Below are 26,582 nucleotides of genomic sequence, written 5' to 3'. Positions count from 1 at the left end.
TGACACACATAGTTACACACAAAAACATAATAGAGCGAGATCACAAATCACCCGCCGTCCTCTCCAGCCACAACGCACTGTCTGCCACCAAGACAAAGAAATTCCACAGTCCGTCTCTCCCTGCTTTCAGGCCAAACGACTTACTTTTCTATTTGTGGCTTCTTATGCCCCTCAAAGCTGCCTTTGATATAAAATATAAAGAATGGACAGGAAGATCAGGTGTATAAAGATGCTGGCTCCTGGAATACCCTTTAAATACTTAGATGCTACAATGGCATTTTTTCTAAATAAAAAATTCAATGGAATGCTTATTTTGATGTCTCTATCTAGTACAGAAAAAATGCAGAGAAAAAGAAAAAGGTATCAATTCAAGCTTCCTTAGATTTTTAAAGAGATGTGGGATAAAAAGACAAATCCAAAAGTACGTTTACATTTAATAAGGGAAAATGTTTATAAAAGCTAGCAATATTTTTAGAAATTGAATTTATCATAGGCTAGATATTTTAGAGACATTATATTCCCCAAATGAATGATATCAGTGACTACGTTATTAAGACCTATTACATAATCTTGTTATCTAAAATAATTAGAAACATATATTTATATCTTCACATTTACCCATTTTTGTTGGATATGGTCAGAATTTATGCAAAGGTTTTGATCAGAAATACATTCACAAGTTATGAAACTTTCTATCAAAATAAAAATTATTACTTTAAAATATACTTTTAAAGAACACATTGCAGCAAAGAGTTTGGAATGTCAGTATTAAGGAAAAATCAGAGTCTCCTTTTTCACTTTTTAGAAAGTTGTGGCAAGAAAACCTCAAATTTATCCTCATAATTTTAAGCGTATAGTATAATACTGTTAACTATATTCACAATATTGTACAACAGAGCTCTAGAACCTTCTCATCTTGCATGACTGAAACTCTATATACCTAATGACCAACTCTGTTTCCCCCTCCATACAGCCCGTGGCAACCACCATCCTATTTTCTCTCTCTATGAGTTTGATTACTTTAGATACCTCATATAAAGTGGAATTATACAGTATTTGACTTTTTGTGATTGGCTTATTTCACCTAACATAATGTCGTCAAGGTTCATCCGTGCTGCAGATTTTGACAGGATTTTCTTCTTTCTTTAAGGCTGAAGAATATTCCATTGTATGTACATGGCACATTTTCTTAATCCAGTCACCCAATGATGGACATGTAGGCTGTTTCCACCTCTGAACTATTGTGAATAATGCTGCAATGCATGTAGGTGTGCAAATATCTCTTCAAGATCCTGTTCCATTCTTTTGGATATATATAGAGAAGTTGAATTGGTGGATCATTATTGGAGTTCTATTTTTAATTTTTTGAAGAATCTCCATGCTCTTTTCCCTAGTGGCTGTCCCAATTTACCAACAGTGCACAAGGCATTCAAATTCTCCACATCCTTGCCAACACCCATTATTTTCTGGGTTGTTTGTCTTGTTTTTTGATAGTGATCATCCCAGTGGGTGTGTGGTAATATCTCTTTGTGGTTTTGATTTGCATTTTCCTGATGATTAGTGATACTGAGCATCTTTTCATATGCTTGTTGGCTATTTGTTTATCTCTTTAGAAAAATGTATATTTAAGTCCTTTGCCCATATTTTAATTGAGATATTTGGGGTTTTGTTATTGAGTTACAGGCATTCTTTATATATTCTGGATATTAACCCCTTAACTGATATGATTTGCGAATTTTTTCTCCCCTGTGCTGTAGGTTGCTTTTTCACTCTGTTGACTGCTTCCTTTGCTGTGCAGAAGATTTTAACTTTGATGTAGTATCATTTTATGTGTGTATATTTTTCCTTTAGTTGCCTGTGCTTTTGGTGTCATATCCAAGAAATCATTGCCCATTTCAATGCCATTACATTTTCCCCTATTATTTCTTCTAGGAGTTTTATAGTTTCACATCTTACATTTAGGTCTTTAATCCATTTTCAGTTAACTTTTGTACATGTGTAAGATAAGCATCCATCTTCACTCAATTACAAGTGGATATACAGTTTTTCTAATACTGTTTATTGAAGAGACTATCCTTTTCCATTCTGTAGTCTTGGCACCCTTGTCAAAGATCATTTGACTATATATGTTAGGGTTTACTTCTGGGATCTCTATTTGGTTCCACTGGTCTATCTGTCTGTCTTTGTGCTGGTATCATATTGTTTTGATTACTGTAGCTTTGTAATAGGTTTTGAAATCATGAAGTATGAAGCCTCTAAATTTTTACTTCTTTCTCAATAGTATGGTTTGGCTATACTTGGTCCTTTGATGTTCCATGTGAAGTTTAGGAATTTTTTTTCTATTTCTGCAAAAAATGCCATTGGGACTTTGTAGGGAGTGCATCATATCTGTAGATTGCATTGAGTAGTGTGAACATTTTAACAATATTAAGTCTTCCAATTCATAAACACAGGATGTCTTTCCATTTTTTGCGTGTCAATTCTTTCAGCATTGTTTTATAATTTCAGTGTACAAGTCTTTCAAGTCTTTCACTTCCTCAGTTAAGTTTATTCCTACACAATTTATTCTTTTTGATGCTATTGTGAATGGGATTTTTTCTTAATTTCCTTTTAGGATTGTTCATTATTATTGTATAATAACACAACTTTTTTTTTTTTTTTTTTTTTTTTTGCGGTACACGGGCCTCTCACCGCTGTGGCCTCTCCCACCGCGGAGCACAGGCTCCGGACGTGCAGGCCCAGCGGCCACGGCCCACGGGCCCAGCCGCTCCGCGGCATGCGGGATCCTCCTGGACCGGGGCATGAACCCATGTCCCCTGCATCGGCAGGCGGACTCCCAACCACCGCGCCACAAGGGAAGCCCCCCACAACTGATTTTTGAGTGCTGTTATAGGATTTCCAGTACTACGTTAAATAGAAGTGGTAAGAGTGGGCACCTTTAACTTGTTCCTGATCTTAGAGGAACAAGCTTTCAGTTTTTCACCACAGAGTGTGATGTTAGCCCTGAGCTTTTTTCCATATGATCTTTATCATGTTGAAATAATCTTTTTATTCCTAGTTTACTGAGTGTTTTTATCATGAAAAGGTGTTGAATTTTGTCAAATATTTTTCTTGCATCAGTTGAGATGATCCTGTGACTTTTGTTGTTTATTCTGTTAATGTGGTATCTTACATTTATGGATTTTCATATGTTGAATCACCCTTGTATCATATTTACACATAAAACACACTTACACTGAGATCACAAATTTCCTTCTACCCTCCCCATCCAATGTTTGCTACTTATGCAAAGTCTAACTGATTGTTTCTGTCTCTACTTTCATGTTAAATACTAACTGCCATCCTCGCTCATCAGAGAACAAAATATACACATTTTAAAATTGCTCATCAGAAATCTGAGGTAGCATTCAGCAGAAACTCTTCTGACTTCCTGGCTCACTGTCAATAACACTTGGTTCTTTAGATGAACCAGATGTCTCAGTACAGGTATCTTTCTGTAGTACTTCTCTCTGTAAGAGATCATTCATTTCTGAAGGAGCTCTTGGTCATTTCATCCACCTGGGGCTATTTTAACTGTCTATAATTCACCTCCAACTGCACTGGCTGAATAAAGAGGGGATAGTCTGAAATCAGAATATCCTTTATAACAGCATCAAACCCCAAAATACGTAGAAATACTTTTAGACAGGGATGTGTTACACTTTTACACTGACAACTACAAAACACTGTTGAGAAATTAAAGAAGTGCAAATTAAATGGAACAATATACCCAGTCCATGGATTGGAAGATTAATATTGAGTGTTAAGAGTCAATTCTCCCCAAACTGATCAAGTGCAATCCCAACCAAGTTCCAAGCAGGCTTTTTGGTTTGATTTCACAAGCTGCTTATAAATTTTTACATGGAAATGCAGAAGATCTAGAATAGAGAATAGTGATGAAAACAAGGGCCAATTGGGAAGAGACAGACCACCCAATTTTAAGAATTACTATAAAGTTACAGTCAAGGGAGTATGTTTTGGCTTCAGGATAATCAAGTAGATCAACAGAACAGAACAGAGTCGAGAAATAAACCCACCTACTTATGGCTGATTCATTGATACGTAAGACAACAAAGCAATTCAATGGGAAAAGGAAATTCTGGTAAAGAATTCATATACCATTTTAAAGAACTGGTAGTAGAAGAACTTAATAACTGTCTTGGAAAAACAGACCCCAATCTCTACCTCACACCTACACAAAATTAATTTCAAGTGATCTATAGACCTAAAGTTTAAAGCTCTGAGAAGGAAACATAGGAAATACCTTTGCGATCTTGGTAAAGGTGAAGATTTTTTAGAACTTAGAAAGCAGTAACCATAAAGAGAAAGAAAGAGAGAGACAGAGAGAGAAAGGCATACATACATCATTATGAAAAGTGAACAGGAAAAAAAAAAAAAGTGAACAGGGACTTCCTTGGTGGTCCAGTGGTAAAGAATCCACTTTCCAATGCAGGGGACATGGGTTCAGTCCCTGGTCGGGGAACTAAGATCCCACATGCCGTGGGGCAACTAAGCCCGCATGCCACAACTACTGAGCTTGCGTGCCTCAACAAGAGAGCCTACGTGCCGCAAACTACAGAGCCCACACACTCTGGAGCCCGCACGCCATGACTAGAGAGAAGCCCAAGCACTGCAAGAGACTGAGTGCCACAACGAAAGATCCCGCAAGCCTCAACGAAGATCCCATGTGCTGCACAGGATGATCCCATGTGCTGCAACTAAGACCCGAAGTGGAAGTGCTTAATTCAATTCCATAGGATTCCATGTAAATTGCTGAAGGCCTACTAAAGATTAATGGATACTCTCTCTTCCAGTGGTTCTCGATCTAATAAGGAAGATAAAAAATTCAGAAATAAACTACATTAAAAGACACAGTGAAATAGTAGCTAAATATATACACAAGTAATATGTTGTAGTAGTTCAGAAACACACAATGAAATCTGACTTACGGAGCTGGAGAAAGATTCAGCAAGTAGGTAAGGCTGTGAAGGATGGAGCAGGATTTCAGTGGGGGGAAAACAAAGGAGAAGTACCTGTATTTACCTTAAAAGTGAAAGATATAAATTAAAACAAAGAGCTCATGAGAAGTAAACATCCACAGAACAAAGACTCACATTTCTGTATGTGTTTGTTTCTATTTTCACGTTGCTGAATTTTTTGCGCTCAACTGGCACTACTGATGATGAATACTGACGTTTTCTCCTGGGTAACTGCTTAGGAGGAAAAACTAAATTGGGTTCACTCTAATATCGAAAATATCTTTTTCTTTAAACTTGATTTTGGATATAAAATAAAAATTAATGCCTTCTTTGGAGTTTTTCTGGTAGAATATGAGTCTGTGCTAGAAACAATGATGATCCTCTAGAAGCACAAGAATGTCTGGCCATAAACAGGTATTCCTACTAATTCAGATCATCATGAAATGGGTTCCCAATGACGCTGAACGTTCTCAAATCTAAGTGGGAAAAAAAGTTTTATTAAAGTAATTTGACTTAAATGGTTTTCCTAGGATAAGTACTTTCAGGAAAGAGATAAGAACCACTCATTCAGTAAAATTTTAGTTATCTAAAGGGAAAAAAAAGTTTCTATACATCTTTAAGATTAACTTTAATAGGGTTTTACTACATAAACTTGCAGACTGTCTTCTCATTCCAACTTTGTTAGTAATTAGTTGTAGGAATTTAGGTAAATCATTCAATTTCTCTGGATTTCACCCATTACATAAAGGGACTGGGCTAGACTGACCTCTAAGTTCCAATCTAGAGCCAGGAGCTCAGTGTAACAGACAGTGAGGATTATTCAGTCACCATCTCTGGGTTCCTAGTCTTAATATGCTCCACTTTGGACAGGGTGCACGCAGTCATATTTTATTTACTATAGAAGCCTTCCACTCTTACCCCCAATATCATCTCTCTCTATGCCAGGGCTCTGGCACTGTCATCTGTGCGTACGACCTATTGATAAAGCTGGAGCTGCTCAGCCGTTCTCCATTCCTGACTCTCCCCATCCCAATCATCAGGGTCATCGTTTCTCTGAAATCTCATTCAAGCAATCTGAGAATAATGATTTCTTTATTAACATACTTTATTCTGCATATCCAATTTATAATCCTCTTCCTTGCCTCTATCATTTAACCTTTACTGTTAGTGCTTTAACCTGAACTCTTAGTCGTTCACTTTGGGATTAGTGAGAACTTTGTTTTTAGATATCAAACTCTAGGAAGAAAATGGAATCATCCTGCCTTACAGTTTGCCAGGTAATTCACTCCCATTATTCAGACGTAATATCCTTAAGCATCTTCCTTCCTCATTCAACAAAAGATGACTTTTACCAATATCACCAATTCGAAATGAGTAATGCAGCCTCTATCCCTTCATAACCCCAAAACTTCGCTTTTACAAACAGTAAATATTTCACTAACTGTTTATATAGATTTTTTTGTTAAGTTATTATCTATGTGACCTTCTCGAAACCACTCACATGGAGTACTCCAAGTATTTTATCAGAAACTTCCAGAAGGCACAGCCCAGTAGGTAAGTCACTTCGTTCAACATGAAGTTCAAATAGGCAATTAAAACTATTTTCATTAAAGTGATAGGTTAAATGTCACAGAGAGACCAACAAAAGATTTAGATTATTAGATTACATGGGCATTCTCTTCAAGTTATTGTTGGTTATTTCTTATTGGATATTATTTTCATTTTATGACATGAATACAAGCTCAATGAGCAAGCAGAGAGAAAAATGCCAAGTATAACTGGGATTTTCTTTTTCATTTTGGTTATACTTTATCATTATACCTGGGAACAAAAAATAATTGTTATTTATCAAAAAAGACACCAGTTTTATTAAACTACCAAACTCATAACCATAAATGTAGACCATAGTAAGAACATGATCCAAACAATGTGGATAGATTGACAAAAGGAAAAGAGCTTCTTTAGTTAATACCCACATTGCCAGAAAGGGCTTCAAGAGCACATGTTAGCATTTAGTCCAGCAGTGGGGTCAGGAGGACAAAGGGAGCTATAGAGTTGCCAGTGGCTCAGCTGTCGTATCTGACAGCACACTACAGGGCAATGCACACAGGGGAAAGGGTGCCCTAAAAATCTGCAGGATCTAATCTGACAGGACACCTTCTGCCTTGAATAGATTTCTCTGGGGTAGCTATAACCTTTTCCAGGTATCGTTTTCTTGCCTGGCTACAGTACACTCAAGCCAGAATTTTGCCTATGGGTTCTAGTATCTATATGGATAAGTCTTCCTTCTATAACCAGGACGCTGTTTATCTTACAGACTTACAGCTGTACAAAATGAGGACATCTCTTATTAATGCTAGGAAAAAATGAGAAAAAAAACTGAAATTACTATTACTGCATTTTTCAATTCATTCACTCAGTAAATATGGTGTAATACCACACCATAAGACATTCAAGATTTATGATGAAAGAATACTTTTCATTCCATACTTTAGAGCACTAATCTGGAGTCACCATAAGTCAAAAAAGCCTTCAACAATTTCCCAATCTCTCTCCACTTTTCTACACAGAAGAAAGTGTTATATATATGTATCACCCCCAGAGAAGTTTTCCTTCACTGTTATGGACTATTTCTTCTCTCTTCCCTTCTCCCCTGGTGTAGCAGCAGTGGTTAGGATGCTTCTATAACCACAGCATCTTCTTCAATTGATTTTAAATAGGTCTATGCTATTCAAGTAAGATAAAACAGATTCTGGTCAAAATGTATTTAGTCTTCTTCCACTACTACTGGAAAAAACAGAAAAGGACATTTTGTACAAATTTATCTTTAAAAGCCACCCATCATTCACTCAATCTGGTATTCAGCTTGGTGGGTATGGTTGTGAAAAGATTTAAGACATCACAGAGTCTGTAAATATATGGGAACAAGAAATAAAATGAATGCAGTTTCACTTTGTTCTCTTCCTTTCATCCTAGAGAACAGGTAATAATTATGGCAAAAATATTCACCTGGTAACTGTATTTTAAAATGCGGTTTACAGTTATCGTCTCTCACGGACTTTCATGTTACATAGGAACCAATTTTGACAGTATTCGAATATGAGACATAACGTGGACATTCTATTTAAATATGCCGGTGGCAAAATTTTCTAGATGTAAACTCCTACAGACCAACTCCTATAGGGCAAAGACTTATGGTATTTTATATTCCTAGTAACTATGTTCATCATGTAAGAGTGATTTAGTAAATATTTACTGAGTATATACCTAGTTTTTACAACAGTTGTCTACTCTAAAGCAGTGCATCACCTTCTTAATCTCATTACTTGGATGATGTGAAAGGAGAGAAGTCAGTAAACACATACATCTTTCTTGAGGGAAACCCAAGAGGAAAGGACATTAGTGTGACCTGGCCTGATTCTGCAGAACTATCCAAGCTGACTGAGAAAAAAGAAGAAACTGGAAGTCAGACAGTGACTACTCATTTTAAGAAAGATGTAGAGAAATTACCCAGAGACGGTTATATATAAATAATGCACCATTAAGTTAGTCATACGGATTTTAATCACCTTCTTGACAATAAGGAGTGAAAAAAAGTTCTGGTTAGTAATGAACTAATATACTACCAGCTTCTCCATAAGCATTATTTTCAAGATCACCACTCCTGCAACACGTTATAGATTCCATGGACATATTCTTGAATATGAAGTAAAGAGGGATGTCACTAGTAGTATATGTCTTCAATTTTGTTCCTTTATTATTCTTATACTCTAGGTGTTCTTCTCACAGCTGGTGGACCACTCCCAGCTAATTCGTGGCCCCAGCCTTGAACTTTTACAACCCTCTGGGGATACTGGTGATTGCTAATACTGATGATTGCTAGTTTATTTCAGAAACTCTTGATTTACATGCTTACACTAAATAATCTATGAGTCACAATTTCCTCTTCTTTAAAATGAAAACTATAGTAATACTTCAATACTATATAGGGTAAAACAAATCAGATTTATTTATAATTATGAAAAACTAACCCAATAATATGTTTAAAGTCCTTTATAAAATAAAGTCCTCTTATCAAATTTGAAAAAGTTAAAGAAAAACAATAATAATATTTGTTGGGGCTTCCCTGGTGGCTCAGTGGTTGAGAGTCCGCCTGCCGATGCAGGCAGGGGACGTGGGTTTGTGACCCGGTCTGGGAAGATCCCACATGCTGCGGAGCGGCTGGGCCTGTGAGCCATGGCTGCTGAGCCTGCACATCTGGAGCCTGTACTCCGCAACAGGAGAGACCACAACAGTGAGAGGCCCGTGTACCGCAAAAAAAAAAAAAAAAAATAATAATAATAATATTTGTTGTATGATATACATTCTTTTGCCATTATTCCTTTATTTCTGTTTGGCTGTTGTTAGCCAAATGATATGCAGACTGGTTATTGGCCACGGACGAAAGAAAGTCAAATAAGTAAGTTAATGACAAGGCAGTAAAACTAGATGGAAGGGGAAAGATGGGCCCTTGACCTGTCCAGAAAATGGGCCCAGGAAACCAGGAGTATTGCCCTGATGGGTGGCCCAGAGTAAGTGGTCTGCTTCTATTAGGCTTAAGGACAGAGTTTCCAAAAGGCCTTGCAATGTAAATGATTCATAACAAATTGATATTATCTTTTTATGTGAGTGGTAAATAGGGAGAATATTGTTGAAAAATTAAATTCCACAGCCTGCTTTTTTAAAGTAATTTCCATTAATAAGAGATGTATATAATTTTTAAAAATTATTCTGAATGCCATAAGTCTTGATACAGTAAGAGATTATCTTACCTTACCTTAAGATTTTTTTTTAAGGACTTCTGTTTAAATGGCCACACTAGACTGGATTTAGCAGTTAATTTACATAGTAAGGGGAAATCAAAATGGTGTGAAAACCTAAACAAACTTCATTACAATTGATCCTGTGCTTTAAATGCAATTTCTCTTGGAATAACCCTCTCTGATACCTGACTCTATCACAGATTGATTCAGAAACATTTTTGACCCAAAATGTCTCAACTTTTTTAACTTTAGTAACTATTGTTAAAATCTGGCACTATGTGGTTTCATTCTTGCTTTTAATAATGTATTAAATTCATATTAAAACAATGTATAAAAGTCAGACAAGGTAGCTGACATTAAGGACAGTGAATAAAAGGCAGACACATTTAAGAGAGGTGAAGGATCATTAACTATGATCAAGTAGAATTTATACTTGGGATGAAAGAATGGTTCAACATATGCAAAATCAATGTGCTACATCACATTAATAGAATGAAAGAAAAAAATCATATAATCATCTCAATAGACACAGAAAAGCTATTTGACAAAATTCAACATCCATTCTTAATAAAAACTGTTAATAATAAGGTGTAGAAGGAACATAACATAATAAAGGCCACATATGATAAGCCCACATATAAGTATGTATGTTATACTTAAAGATGGAAGGTTGAAAGCTTTTCCTCTAAGATCAAGAACAAGACATGGGTACTCATTCTCACCACTCCTATCCAACACACTACTAGAAGTCCTTGCCAGAATAATCAGGCAAGAAAAAGAAAAGAAATAAAAGAATTGGAAAGGAAGAAGCAAAATTGTCTTTATTTGCAGATGACATGATTTTTTTAAAAATTTATTTTATTTTTGGCTGCGTTGGGTCTTTGTTGCTGCATGCGGGCTTTTCTCTAGTTGTGGCTAGCAGGGGCTACTCTTTGTTGCAGTGCATGGGCTTCTCATGGCGGTGGCTTCTCTTGTTGTGGAGTACGGGCTCTAGGCACGTGGGCTTCAGTAGTTGCGGCACGTGGGCTCAGTATTTGTGGCTCATGGACTCTAGAGTGCAGGCTCAGTAGTTGTAGTGCACAGGCTTAGCTGCTCTGCGGCATGTGGGATCTTCCTGGACTAGGGCTGGAACCCGTGTCCCCTGCATTGGCAGGCGGATTCTTAACCACTGCACCACCAGGGAAGCCCAGATGACATGATTTTATGTACAGAAAATCCTAGACTCAACCAAAAAACTGTTAGCTCTAACCAATGAATTCAGTAAAGCTGCAGTATACAAAATTAACATACAAAAATCAGTAGTGTTTCTATACATGAATGACTTATCTGAAAAACAAATAAAATGATCTCACTTACAACAGCATCAAAAACAATGAAATACTTAGGAATAAATTTAACCAAGGAGGTGAAAGATCCCTACACTGAAAACTGCAAGACGCTGAAGAAAGAAATCAAAGAAGACACAAATAAATGGAAAAATATCCTGTGTTCATGGACTGGAAGAATAGTGTTCAAATATCCATACTACCCAAAGCCATCTATAGATTTAGTGCAATGCCTATCAAGATTCCAATGGCATTTTTTATAGAAGTGGAAAAAAAAAAACTCCTAAAATTTATATGTAACAACAAAAGACCCCAAATAGCCAAAGCAATCCTGAGAAAGATAGAACAAAGCAGGAGGTACCACACTTACTGATTTCAAGCTATACTCATCAGAACAACATGGTATTGGCATAGAAACAGACAAACAGATCAATGAAACAGAAGAGAGAGCCCAGAAATTAACCAAAGCATATAGAGTCAACTAATATTTGACAAGGGAGCCAAGAATATTTAATGGGGAAAAGACAGTCTCTTCAATAAATTGTGCTGGAAACTGTATATTCACATGTAAAAGAATAAAAACAGACCCCTATCTTACACCACTCATAAAAATTAACTCAAAATGGATAAAAACTTAAATTTAAGACCTAAACATGACACTCCTCAGGTGAAAACATAGGAATAAAAGCTTCTTGTTGTGGGTCTTGGTAATGATTTTTTGGATATGATACCTAAAGCACAATGAGCAGGATAAAAAATAAACAAGTGGGACTACATTACACAAAAAACCTTCTGCAGAGCAAAAGAAACCATCAACGAAGTGAAAAAAAAAAAAAGCCCTACAGAATGTGAAAAAATACTCGCAAACCATGTATCTGATAAGGATACAAAGAACTCATACGACTCGGGGCTTCCCTGGTGGCACAGTGGTTAAGAATCCGCCTGCCAATGCAGGACATGGGTTCGAGCCCTGGTCTGGGAGAATCCCACGTGCCAGAGAGCAACTAAGCCCATGCACCACAACTACTGAGCCTGCGCTCTAGAGCCCATAAGCCACAACTATGGAGCCCACATGCCACAACTCCTGAAGCCTGCGTGCCTAGAGCCTGTGCTCTGCAACAAGAGAAGCCTGTGCACCACAACAAAGAGTAGCCCCGCTCGCCAAAACTAGAGAAAGCCTGTGTGCAGCAATGAAGACCCAACACAGCCAAAAATAAAATAAATAAAATAAATAAATTTTAAAAAAAGAACTCATACAACTCAATAGCAAAAACCAAATAATCCAATTAAGAAATTTTCAAAACACCTGAATAGACATTTCTCCAAAGAGGATACACAAAAGGCCAATAGGTACATGAAGAGTACCTCATGTACACCAAGTCATTAGGGAAATGTAAATCACAACCACAATAAGATAGTAACTTATGCCTATTAGAATGGCTATCATCTGAAAGACAAAGATAACAAATGCTGGCATGGATGTGGAGAAAAGGGAAGGGAACCCTATACACGGTGAGAGGGATTGTAAACTGGTATAACCACTATGGAACACAGCATGGAGAACCCTATAAAAATCAAAAATAGAACTACCTGATGATCCAGCAATTCCCCTTCTGAAAATATATACAAAGGAAACAAGAGCACTAACTTGAAAAGATATCTGCATCTCCATGTTCATAGCAGCGTTATCTACAATAGCCAAGACATGGAAACAACTTAAGTGTCCATGAATAGATGAATGAATAAAGCATAAAGTTGTGGTGTATACGTATGTATGTGTGTGTGTGTGTGTGTGTGTGTGTGTGTGTATGTGTGTGTGTATACATAATGGAATATTATTCAGCCATTTAAAAATAAGGAAATCCTACCATTTGCAACAACCTAACGACATGGATGGACCGTGAAAGTACTATGCTAACTGAAATAAGTCAGACAAAGCAAGATAAAAAGTGTATGTTCTCACTTATATGTGGAATCTGAAAAAAACAAAGAGCTCATAGAAAAAGAGATCAGATTTGAGGTTAACAGAGGCGGGAGGTATGGAGAAGGGGAATTTGAAGGAGGTCAAAAGATACAAACTTCAAGTTATAAGATAAATTAGTACCAAAGATGTTAACATACAACATGATGACTATAGCTAACCCTGCTGCATCATATAGAGCAAAGTTGTTAAGAGAGTTAACCCTAGGTTCTCATCACAAGGAAAACAATTTTTCTTTCTTTTCTTTTTATTATATCTATACGAGAGGATGAATGTTAGCTAAACCTATTGTGGTAATCATTTCACAATACAGGTAAATCAAACCATAATGCTGTAGGCCTTAAACTTACACAGCAATCGTATGTCAGTTATTTCTCAATAAAAAGGGAGGTTGGGGGAGCAAGACCAAGGAAAGAGAAATGAGAGATGATGAGTGATGAGAGCCGAGAGACAGACTCAATGATTTAGGAAGGGGGGCATACAGAGGAGACACAGGCAACTTCAGAAAACTAATCATATACGCAGAATTTGGATGCCTAAAAACTGATTTTCATTAAATTAGCAATACCTGATTCAGATAAAAATTCAATTTGATATATAAGATATATCATTTTATACATATAGAATACTATGAGCAAGTCATCAATTCATTAATTTTGTCTTTGCTTATACTTTGGGAATCATCACGTGTTTTTTAAATGAAGTTCTATGTTAATATTAGGGAATACTTAGCACAGTAAATTAAGATTTACGCACATTTCACTTCACTTAATCTGTAACATACTACACCTGAAAAACAGTTTGTCAGTGAGCCCAACTTACACTCAACAGGAGAGCACATAAACCCCAAGGTTTATTTATGATCAACTACTGTAAAAAGTTTTGGAAGCATGTTCTAGGAATTATTCAATAGTTTAAGTTTATACGCACCTATGGATTATATAAAACAACTTCAATGTCCATTCTACAATGAAAATTTTAGCTCCCTAAAAAAATGAAGTAAAATAGGTCAAATATTTAATTCATCACAATAAAAATGTTTTATTTCCTTAACAACTTAGCTATTTTTCAAATAGAAAAACCCATACGGCTCATCTTTATGAGATGGATACTGAGCATACCTCCACACTGCCTTGGAAATACAAGAACATTTTGAAAGATCATTGACATCAACATCATCTTTCTTTTTTGGCAAAAACCTTGTCATTTCTCCCTGGAATACTGCCAGAACCTATACTAACTTGGACTCAAAACTACTCTTAATAGCTTAATCATTTCCCACCTCAACTATTAAAATTAAACTCTTCATAAATCTATCTTCAGTACACTCAGGGGATGAAGACAGTTCAGCCAAATTATTTTATCATCCAAACTTGTCTTACATACCCTGGTTTTCTATACATCCAACACATTTTAGAAATTGGTATTCTGTTCATTCCTATCCACCTCGGACAGGTTTTGAGCTCTCCAAAGATTACTTGTCTTCCAAACCACTTACTATCCACTAGTCTTCTAACCTTAATTTGCCCATCTCTTGTTATGAATTTCTGAATCTGTGAACTGTGATTTTGCTTGGACTGCATTTCAAACTCTTTCCTATTACAGATATGCTTTGTATTTTATCTCAGAATCATAGTTCCTTCTTTGTTTACGGTTGACTTTAGATAAAATGTTTGGTCTACTGCAAGCTGCTTTCTGAAATTCTTTTTGTATATTTTCCTAAAATCTAAAGGCTTTGTATTTTAAAAACCAAGAAGAACTTACTGACCTGTACATTAATAGCCTTCTTTTCTGCTAAATTAAAATTCAATTATTTGGTAATGCTCTAGTAGGAAGAGAAAGAAATGAATGCCTTGGATTAATTTTTAATTATTTAATTAACATTTTGACTAAACAATCTAGGTCAAAATGGGTAACTACCTGTGCTTTGAAAATACTGACAGTTTTCAAAGGCTGGATATTGTTTACTCTGAAGTATCTGGGCATGATAGGAATCTGATAGTTCATTGAACTGAAAATCCAATCTATACTAATGATACTCCTCAGCTCAGATAATTTTAATAGCAGCTAATATTTATTAAAAACTCAGAATGTGTTAAGAACTGTGCCACGTTCTTTATATATATTACTTCATTTAACTCTCGGAACATTATTATTCTCATCCCTCATTTTATAAGGAAAGATGTTAGCCTTAGAGAGATTCAGTAACTTGCCCCAGGTCACACAGCTAGAAGCAGTAGAGTAGGAACTTAAACCCATATTTGGCTCCAAACCCAAAACGGTCATGTTTACACAGGCAAGTCACTCTAAAGTATAGCAACTACCAAATGAGAGCCATTGTGAACTCTGAATCCCACTGAGCATTTCTTTTATTATAAGTGTTAAAGTGAATAACGACAGAACATCACAAGTGATCAGTGAGAATCCTCAAATACTTTGGAGGTGAGTATTTTTCCCAGTTTCTTTTCTTTTTCTTTTTAAATTGAAGTATAGTTGATTTACAACATTGTGTTAGTTACTGCTGTACAGCAAAGTGATTCAGTTATACATATATATACATTCTTTTTAAAAAAATTCTTTCCACTATGGTTTATCACAGGATACTGAACACAGTTCTCTGTGCCATAGAGTAGGCACTTATCTATTGCATATATAAAAGCCTACATCTGCTAACCCCAACCTCCCACTTCCCTGTTTCTTAAAAGAAATCCTGACTCCATAATCAAGCACACTCAGATGAAATAAATGTGGACACAAAGAACATTATACAGAGATAAGAAAAATATTTTCTGATACTCTCATTCATAAAAACTTAACCAGGGTATGGGGTTTGCTTGCCATCTATTAACTCATCTCTCACATGTACCTCCTTTTACACAAAATACTATGAAGGCTTCTGGAAGCACAGGCTCCACAGGGAGTCACGTATTTTCTAGAGAAATCTCTTGAGTTCAGATTTAATGCTGCCTGAACTGTTGATCCAGTGGTCTAAAGTTTGGAGAATATCTACGAATCTTTCCTATAACATATCTATTTAGATATTCATGACAGTAGAATTTAACCTAAAATGTATCTCCATGTGAGAACAGATGTACAAAAATGTCCACTGAAATGCTCTTTATGGTAGCAGATGACTAGAAAAACAATTATCAAGCACTGTGTAAGCAAATACCGTGCAATTATTGACAAAATAAATCTATATATACTGATGTAAAAAGACTAGGATATTTTGTCAAGTAAAAACAATACAAAGATCAGAGCAGTATGTATGGTAAGCTATTGTTTGTGTTAAAAATAAAAAGATGTATATGCATATATATTTCCATGTGCATAGAAAAACTCTGGAAGGATAAAAGTAAAATTAAACACACGAAAACAAAACAAAATCCCTCCTCAAAAAAAACTAGTAAGGGCAGCTGCCTCTAAAAAGAATTCCAAAGGGAATGGGGAGTCAGGGACAGAAAAATGGCTTTTCATTGTGTTTCCTATTGTACTCTTTGAAAGTAACACTTAAAAAAAAGTCACTGCCGGGCTTCCCTGGTGGGGCAGTGGTTAAGAAACCGCCTGCCAATGCAAGGGACACAGGTTCAATCCGTGGTCTGGGAAGATCCCACATGCTGCAGAGCAACTAAGCCCGTGCGCCACAACTACTGAAGCCCGCATGCCTAGAGCCGGTGCTCCGCAACAAGAGAAGCCACCGCAATGAGAAGCCCGTGCACTGCAAAGAAGAGTAGCCCCCACTTGCCACAACTAGAGAAAGCCCACGTGCAGCAACCAAGACCCAACACAGTCAGAAATAAATTAATTAATTTTAAAAAAAGTCACTGCCTAAAACAAAATTGCATTGGAAATAACAAATTGGTCACCCTGAACTGTAAGGCCCTTCATCATTCCATCCCTTCTACCTTTCCAACCTTACGTGTTTCTCCCAGGCGCACATGCCTCAGTCACTCTACCCTTCTTCCTGTTCCTCAAACACAAAGCCCATTCCTACCCTTTCCCCAACACTTAGCAAGGGTAGATTATTTTTATCTTTCAGGTCTTAACACAAATGCCACCTTCTAGAGATGTTTACTAAGACCTCTAAAATAAATTGGGTGCTACCTGTGACTATCTCTCTGAGCAAAACTATTAATAGCATAATTTGCAATAATAAATTTATTTGTGATTACTGTTTAAATATATGTCTCTCCCACTACATTGAATTTCATGAGGGAAGAGATCATAGTTATATATTTCACCAATGTATATGGTGTATGGAACACAGTTAATGCTAAGTATTTATCAAATAAAGTAATTAATCCAAATCTCACAACAATAGGTTTATAAAGAATGGAAAGCCTTAAAAGAAAAAGGGGTGTATTTCTAAGTTTCAAAATCACTTTTCCAATAAAGATGTTAAAAAAAAAATCACTTAAACACAGGGTGATATATGTGTCTAAAAAATAGTTATTTTTTGTGTTTATTTTTTATCAAAATCAACTGGCTTAGAATATTTTTGACAGAATAATAAAGCTCCTTCAAATTACAGCCTCATTAGCTTAGAAATCCCACTTTAAAGAGAACTGAAGAATGTAACTATGACTCTTAAAAGTAATAACAATTATACAATACTTATACTTTTTAATATATGATTACCTATCCTTTATTCTTAAAAAGCACTTTTAAAGATGTAAAAAACTGCAAAAAGATAGGTATCTAATTCTTTTATCCTATTCAACAAATGACAGATGTTAAACATAGAAAGGGTTTCTTTCTTAATTTTAGTAGCCAAGATAGGAAATATAGAAATTCAATCACTTGCTGGTAGCAAATAATATCTTAGAAGATAAATTCACTTGGAAGTCTTATCAAAGATCTTGAAAAAATGTTCTCAATACTAATCCACAGACTAACAGGTAAAAGACTAACATGTAAGAGAAGGAAAAAACAAAAGAAAACAAAATAATGTCTTAAAAAAACAGAAAATATGGAATACATGTAATCTTTTAAGATACAAAATTATTAAAGATGCTATATAAAGTCACTTTTTAAATTTGCTGCAGTTTGTTATATAAAGCCTTTCATTTTGAATCCAGGTATTGTCAAGTGTGATATTGTTTTCTCAAGTTTGACACAGAAGAATTTAGGCAAATTTTTCTTTTCTAGCAAAGGTTACATTTTCTATGTGTATTTATTAAGCTCTCAGTCTGAGGCACAGCTGTGTCAGGTATTGAATAATATTCTTACTGGAACTGAAATTCATGTCCATAAATAGGTACCAATGACAACTGACTTCAGTTTTACAGAGAAGGACAGATGGAGGCAAACGAAGAGCAGGAAAGTTCTATATACACAAAACCTTATTATAATGAGAGTTTCTAATATTATTTTCACATTTTCAATGACAAGAGGGTATGCAACACTTAACATAAAGTGCAATCACTCAAGATGAATCTGTGAAGACGTTTAATGTATATAGCATCTGAAAATCTAGAAAAAGAAAAAAGGAAGTACCTAAATGAGAAGAGAGATATTAAATATGATCAGAAGACTTGTGAAGAAATGAGAAAAGAAAAAATGCATAATAGATTTTCATAAGTAATTAATTTGGCTGGTCATAAAATAAGCATTTAGCAAGTAGAAGACTGATTTCATCCTTAAAAATGTACTCGAATTTATGAAGGAAATGGGGGAAAAAAAGGCAAAAATGTACACATTCCTGTCCATTGGAGACAACATAACACAGACTCTTAGGCCTCAAGGGCCTAAAAGATATTCAGTATTTTCCAAGGAATTGCTCATAAAGATGAAGCTCTCTTTACATTAGTTACCCTCAAAGCTGGTAAGAACAGCAAGAACATAGCATGCCCAGTTTAAGATAATCACTGCAGGGTGACTCCTTAAAATGAAATAACTCATTACTATGATTTACGAGGCTTTGCATGGCTTGAACCCCATCCCCTCGCTAACCTCATCTCCTACTACTCTCCCCTTACTCTTCCTTCATCCACACCACTCTTTCATGAAGCCTCGAATGTCCATCCTCCAGTGTCTACACAGAGTTCTCTCACTTCCACCAGGCATTTTACTCAACGTTCTACCCATAGTGAGGACTTCCCTGGCCACTCTCTCTAAGACTCCAACCTCTGCCCATACCAATAGTTGCTATCCTCTTCCCTCTATGCTTTATCTTTTCACACCACTCAACATCCTATATATGTTTTACTTACTTAACATATTTCTTTCCCTACCAGAACATAGGGTTCATGAGAGTAGGAAGTTTTGTTTTTTGTGGGGTCTTCTGGTCTGTTTTCTTCACTGTTGAATCCCCCAGTATGTGGCATATACGGGAGGCATTCAGTAACTGTATGGTGACCAAATGACTGAATAATCTAACAGAATATCTAGCCTTAAATAGTTTTTAAGTACAATTCTACTTAAAGAATATTGGTGTATCTGAGTAGAGTGACATACCTTCTCAAATATTAATGGATAAGGTTTTAGTTTCTTCCACAAATTTAGTCCAGAGTTTGCCTATCATTTCTGAATAGACAGGGTAACTTACAACTAGATAGGGATATAAATAACTTAAAACTAGAAGGGGATAAACAAAAGAAGAGAGAGCCAATATCTTTGGCTAATGCTGACAAGAGGCGTTTGTTCGGCTTCTACGTAAAATAGTTTGAATATTTATGGTACCGCAATGTAAATAAAAAACCTCCCAACATATTCACTTTTCAACTTTCATCATAAGTAAAATAAGCATTGTTTAAGAACTTTGATTCAACCGATTTTCAGTTGTCTTTTAATCTTGGAAATATTTTGTGTTCCCCATTGTTTTAATAACTGTTCTCCTTACAATTCTGATAATATGAAAATCTCATACTAAATAGGCACTGTCAGAGTCATATACATTGGGTATACTACTGGGAAAAGCCTATTTATTTATTTAAAAAATACATTATATGTAAAAATTTTTATTTCAGCTGAATTCATCACAGTTTTACTAGCCCTGTTCATACTTCTAACATTTGCATCAAATATAAGTAGGCTTTTAACAATGAAGCAAATTTTCTTATCATTTATATTACTTTAAAGTTTCTCTGCAAATTTTAAGACTTTTCCATGTACAGTAACAAAAACTTAAAAACAATAACAAAAGTAAAACTAATCAGTAGTTTATCCATGAGGAAGTATGCATATATGTTCATAACGCTTACATTTTCCTTTAATTCATTAAGAAACTTAAATTATCAGAAAGACATTTTCAAAACAGGATCTAAGAGCGAAAATATGGTTCAGAATATGCTTTCTCCTTCTTACCAAGCTATCTGCCTCCTTGCAGGAGGTATTTAAGGTATAAGTGCCATCAGATGCTCAGAACATGAAAAACATATGGGTAATATTGCTCAGATATACACAATGCAGCAATGGCTCAAATGTACCATGAAAAGTTAGTATCTGTTATAACACACCAACCTTTGCTCACTGATAGAAAAGCAAATCCCTAAGCACTTCTTTATAACCATTCAAGTCAAAGAGGGGATACAGTAATAGTTGTTATATTTTAGATTTCATTTCTCATAGTTTTCTTTTGGGTTAATGTTTTTAGTGTTTAGCTCAACCTCTAGGAAGGAAGGGTATAGTCTACCCAAAACAACGATAGAAAAATGCTAATACCACATGTGTGGAATACCACCAGGTTATCAATTTAAGTCGTGCATAAATTAAGTAAAGTAACTGATTTCAAAAGATATTAGTGCTTTTATTGTCTGGAGAAACGTCCAGTTTAAACTATTCCATCTGCAATTGCTTTGGGATATTAGGCAGCAAATGAAACATTAGGGTAACCCAATGTATCATTTGGTTGAGAAAGAAATATCAACTTAAAGATGCTATCTTTTTAAAATGTTGTTTTGCAAGTATTAAAAAGTCAACTAAGCACATTTATTTAGCTTTTCATTAATGTAATATGCTTGAATTATAAAGACCAATATCTAAGTTTAGATGTTATAATGTCAGTTAACATAGAAAAGTTACCCATTCTTCCAAATAGAAATTTACAATGCACTAATTTATAATTACTCATTTAGACTCATTCAAACTTTGTCTTAGGGAAGAGATATGGGAACATATGTATATGTATAACTGATTCACTTTGTTGTAAAGCAGAAACTAACACACCATTGTAAAGCAATTATACTCCAATAAAGATGTTAAAAAAAAAGAGTATTCTATCGACATCTCCAAACAACAAAGTAATAAAGCCCATAAAATTAGGTTCTTCTTTAGTAATTATCAGCAGCATAAAAAAACTCAGCCACTGAGTTGACATATAATCTTTAGCACAAAATATTAATTTGAGATTTGTCCTTTACCTTGAACTCAAAATTTACTGCTGTGACGTGACATTGTTACATATCTGGTAATGGATTGTATGATGGGAGATGGGTTAAATCTGTATAAGGTCAGGTGCCAGTTCAGACTTCAAGGGCTCTTTTACTGTGTGCCAGGAGCCATGTTCCTTAATCTTTTGTTGGCACAATTTACCCTTTCTATATTTATAATGAGTGAAAGAAACAAATGCCAGGCAAGGATCCAGAGCCAAAATACTGGGACTTTGTTATCAAAGGAACAGAAACTGTCATTTCCAGTGACTCCCATAATAACCTTCTATAGCTGTGATGTCATGTAACAAATTGATTCTGTTAGAATCACGTAAAAATATAAAAGTTCATTATGAATTGGGAAGGAAAAACATTTATTTTTTAAAACAATTTAACCTTCTGGCTAAACTTAGTGAACATACCCTAGAAATTACAAATGAAATGAATAATTAAAAGAAAAAATTCTGACAATGGAAAGATTTCTTTTGAAAGGCATTTATGAGAACTATATAAATAATAATGTCCAAATTTCTAAGCTAAAATCTCTAGACAATATAAACTACACGAGCTCAATATTTTTTCAAACTTGTTATAGAGATATTTTGATGTTGTCTAAAACCTGGTAAAAATTCTTCAGTAACTCTAAAAACTCCAAAAGCCATAAGTCATTTTAAAATTAAGATAAGTTTGAGGATTGCCAAAGAGCATGCACCTGTGAGAGCTGAGGAATGTACCACATAATATAACATTCAATTAGTTCCAAGAAGTTCTGAACTCAAAGATAACATCCAGGTCCAAGAGAAGGGGCAGTTAGCAATATCTAGTACGAGACTAGAGACTGATGTTTGTCTTGCTAAAATTAATTACCTCTACCCAGGATCTGTACCTCACATTGTTGTACTTGGAGATTAAGGTGCTTGGTTTCTTATTCATCAGGGTATTTTATGTCAGCCCTAATTTAATCACATATGTGAAAATAAATGACAGCTGCCTGAACTATAAATACTCCTTTAAGTCATGGCTTGTCATTTGAAAAATAAGTCCTCTCATCATTTCCTTCATTTCAATCTCTAAGTAAAAAACAACTTGTTTGCAAAATAAAATGGGGTCATCTTTTAGCATATTAGAGTTTGTCTTTGTTTTCAGTATTTCCTAGCACCATTTACAATTGCCTTTTGTTTGATTTTGTTTATCCAGCAACCTATAAGCAAGCAATAAATAAAGTATTTGTAATTCAAGAAATGATTCAAATGAAGACAGGATCATCTTGGAGTAGTCACTCTAAACTTGAATCCTCAAATGCTTATAATCTCCTCAAACATTACTCTAGTGAAAATGTATTTCAGATTTATGTTTCCAAAGGGCTCAGTTATCTGACAAGAACAGAAGCATTCTAAATCTCTGCATAATACATTTCTGAAATGGCTTGCATATAAGACACCAAGCAGTTATTAACTCTTGCTTTTAATCTACCAGTTCTCTAAATCTTCTCTCCACAGCTTGATTCCCAGTAGAGAAAAAAGTAACTCAAACAAAAATCTTCCTGTTTACCATAATAAACTGTTTACTTATCTGTGCACAAGGTTGAGAAATTATGGAATGGGGATGCATGTATCTGCCCACAGGGTACTTGCATAGGCATTTTGCATGAATTTTCATTTATATTTTCAATTCATAAAAGGATTATATATTTTGACCCAATTATAACTTGAATGCCGTAATAGAAAATAGAAAGAGCACAGTTTTCCCACTTGGTATTTAACTGATGTTGACAAGCCACTCTAAGCTCTCTGAACCTCATTTAGCTTATTTGTAAATGGAGATAACAGTACCGCCTGGTAGAGCAAATGACATAATGTTAATTAAAGTCCTTTGAGAACTGTAAAATATCATATAAATGTAAAGTATTGTTTATTATGCTACTTTATTAAGAATGAAAAGTAGCTGGTTATTTCCCCATCATGCCTTTTGTAAAAAGAGGAAAGATGCTGTTTTGAAGTAATCTAATAGTTTGTGATGAGAGGTTTCAAATTTAAGAAAAATTTTCCTAACTAAAAAATTATAGGTTAGAGCTAAAATTTAGAAGCCATTTTAATCCAGCCACTTTAGTTTTAGATACAAGGAAAGAAAGACCCAAGAAGGGTAAATATTAAAACATACAAACTAAACAGTCACAAATGGTGGTGGAAAGGGAAGAGCTAAACCAAACTTCATGCTTCCCAATTTGCTGTCACATCACTTGGCTAAAGAAACCTAGGGTTAGGATTAGAGTCAGGGGCAGGGGCAAGTTCAGAGGTTGGGTTAAAGTTCTGCCTGGATTACAGGAGTCATTTTTTTTTTTTTTTTTTTTTGGCGGTACACGGGCCTCTCACTGCTGTGGCCTCTCCCGTTGTGGAGCACAGGCTCCAGACGCGCAGGCTCAGCGGCCATGGCTCACGGGCCCAGCCGCTCCGCGGCATGTGGGATCTTCCCGGACCAGGGCACGAACCCGTGTCCCCTGCATCGGCAGGCGGACTCTCAACCACCGCGCCACCAGGGAGGCCCTAGGAGTCATTTTAAATCATCACTTTCTTCTCTTGGTCAATTATAAAATAATAACAATAAAAATTATGACACGATGAGAATACACAGAGTGGTCATTATGGTTAAACATTCTAAGAATATATATATAAATATAAATTATATATACGTATACATATGTAAAGTGTCTATGTGTGTTTGGTATACACATACAAAATCACAGTATGTTAGCTCTTACAGCAACTCTATTATTCTTACTTCACGGGTAAGAAAACTAAGGGAGGGAACAGAAGGGTTAAGTAGACTGAGCAAGATTATAGAACTAACAAGCTTCTGGCCAAAATGCCTGGCTCTTGGTCTTTTTTTTTTTTTTTAAGAGTTGTACATCTTAATGTACAATTCAGTGAGTTTTGACAAATTTACAGAGAGAGATGTACGACTGTCACCACAATACAGTTTAGAACATTTTCATCACTCCATAAAGATCTCTCTCGCCTGTATAGAGTCAATCCCCATCTAAACCCCTAGCCCCAGGAAATCACGAATCTTCCTTCTTTATCTACAGAAACCTTTTCTGGGCATTTCATTTTGTATCGGACTTGGGTTCATCTATACTGTAGCATATATTATTAGCTCATGACTCCATCATTTAACAGTAATATTACTTTTGTATGGATATACTATATTGTTTATTCATTCAGCAGCTGATGGACATTTGGATTCTTTCTACTTTTTGGCTATTATAAATAATGTTTCTATGAACAATTGCAGTTGTTGTGTGGACACACATTTCAATTTTCTTAGGTGGATACCTAGGATCAGAACTGTTACTTTATATGGAAAATTTATGTATAACTTTTTGAGAAACTGTGACACTTTTCCAAAGTGGCTGTATCATTTTACGATCCATGAGCAATGTATGAAGGTTCCAGTTTTCCACATCCTCACCAACACTTATTAGAGCTCATGATCTTCACCACTACCCTCTGTAGGCTTCCAATAACCGTGCACATATGACACTGAATGTTAGAATGGGAGGGAAGGGGACTTCCCTGGTGGCGCAGTGGTTAAGAACCCTCCTGCCAATGCAGGGGATACAGGTTCGAGTCCTGGTCCGGGAAGATCCCACATGCCGCGGGGCAACTAAGCCCGCATGCCACAACTATTGAAGCCTGTGCGCCTAGAGCCTGTGCTCCGCAACAAGAGAAGCCACCGCAATGAGAAGCCCGCGCACCACAACGAAGAGTAGCCCCCACTCGCCGCAACTAGAGAAAGCCTGCGAGCAGCAACGAAGACCCAATGCAGTCAAAAATAAATAAACAAGTAAATAAATAAATAAATGAATGGGAGGGAAGGAGGAGCTAAATGGAGTGAGGGAGACAGAGCTTAAACTCCCTCAAAGACAACCAAGTCTGTTTCATTTATGTTAAAAAAAAAATTTAAGACTTTTGAGAGCAGTTTTCAATTCACAAAAAAAATTGAGAGGAAGATACAGAGATTTCCCATATAATCCCTGCTCCTTACTAGAGAGCTTCATGTACTATCAAATCCCTTGTTAGAATTTGTTATATTTATTACAACTAATGAACCTATATTGACACATCATTATCACCCAAAGTCCATAGTTTACATCAAGTTTCATTCTTGGTGTTGTATGTTCTATGTGTTTGAAAAAATGTAAAATGACATGTATCTACTATTATGTCATACATGGTAGCTTAAATATCCTATAAAAATCCTCTGTGTTCTACCTATTCATACCTCCCTCTTCCATAACCCTTGGCAGCCACTGAAATTTTTTTTTTTTAACTGTCTCCATGGTTCTCCTTTTTCCAAAATGCCAGAGTTGAAATCATAAAGTACATAGCCTTTTCAGATTGGCTTCCTTTACTTAGCAATATATATTTAAGTTCCCTCTATGAATTTTCATGGCTTAGTATTTTATTTCTTTCAAGTGCTGAATAATATTCCATTGTTTGGAGGTACCATAGTTTGTTTATCCACTCACCTAGTGCAGAGCATCTTGGTTGGTTCCAAGTTTGGGCATTATGAATGAAGCTACTATAAACATCCTTGTGCAGGTTTTTGTGTGGATATAAGTTTTGAACTCCTTTGGGTAAATACTAAAGAATGTGATTGTTGGATTGCATAGTAAAAGTATGCTTACTTTTATAAGAAACTGCAAAACTGTCTTCTACAAACAAAGAGTTTTATTTCTTCCTTCCCAATCAGTACAACTTTTGTTCCTTTTGCCTTATTATGTTAGCTAGGACTTTGAGTAAGATGTTGAAAAGGAATGGTCAGAGGGGCATCTGTGCCTTGGTTTGTGATCTTAGTGGGAAAGCTTCAAGTCTCTCACCATTAAGTATAATGTTAGCTGTAGGGTTTTTGTAGATTTTTTAAAAAACAAACTGAGCAAGTTTCTCAAGTTTTCTGAGTTTTTAAAATTTTTTTCACGAAGGGGTGTTGGATTTTGTTAAATGCTTTGTCTGCATCTATTGATATGATCACCTGATTTTTCTTTTAGCCTATGGATGTGATGGATTACATTAACAAATTCTCAAATG

The 26,582-nt window shown here is 35.6% G+C and overlaps 1 protein-coding gene across 4 annotated transcripts in view; it reads right to left on the bottom strand.

The window, feature by feature from the left end:
• Positions 1 to 26,582, bottom strand: part of FER (FER tyrosine kinase) — a 466,661-nt gene that overhangs the window by 112,841 nt on the left and 327,238 nt on the right. The window lies entirely within an intron of this gene.

Source organism: Monodon monoceros, unplaced genomic scaffold (genome assembly GCF_005190385.1).
Source record: "Monodon monoceros isolate NGI ecotype Baffin Bay Population unplaced genomic scaffold, NGI_Narwhal_1 Super_Scaffold_12, whole genome shotgun sequence".
In the NCBI taxonomy this organism is placed as follows: Eukaryota; Metazoa; Chordata; class Mammalia; order Artiodactyla; family Monodontidae; genus Monodon; species Monodon monoceros.
The sequence above is the reverse complement of the archived record's forward strand: the minus strand, read 5'-3'. Positions and strand labels throughout refer to the sequence as shown.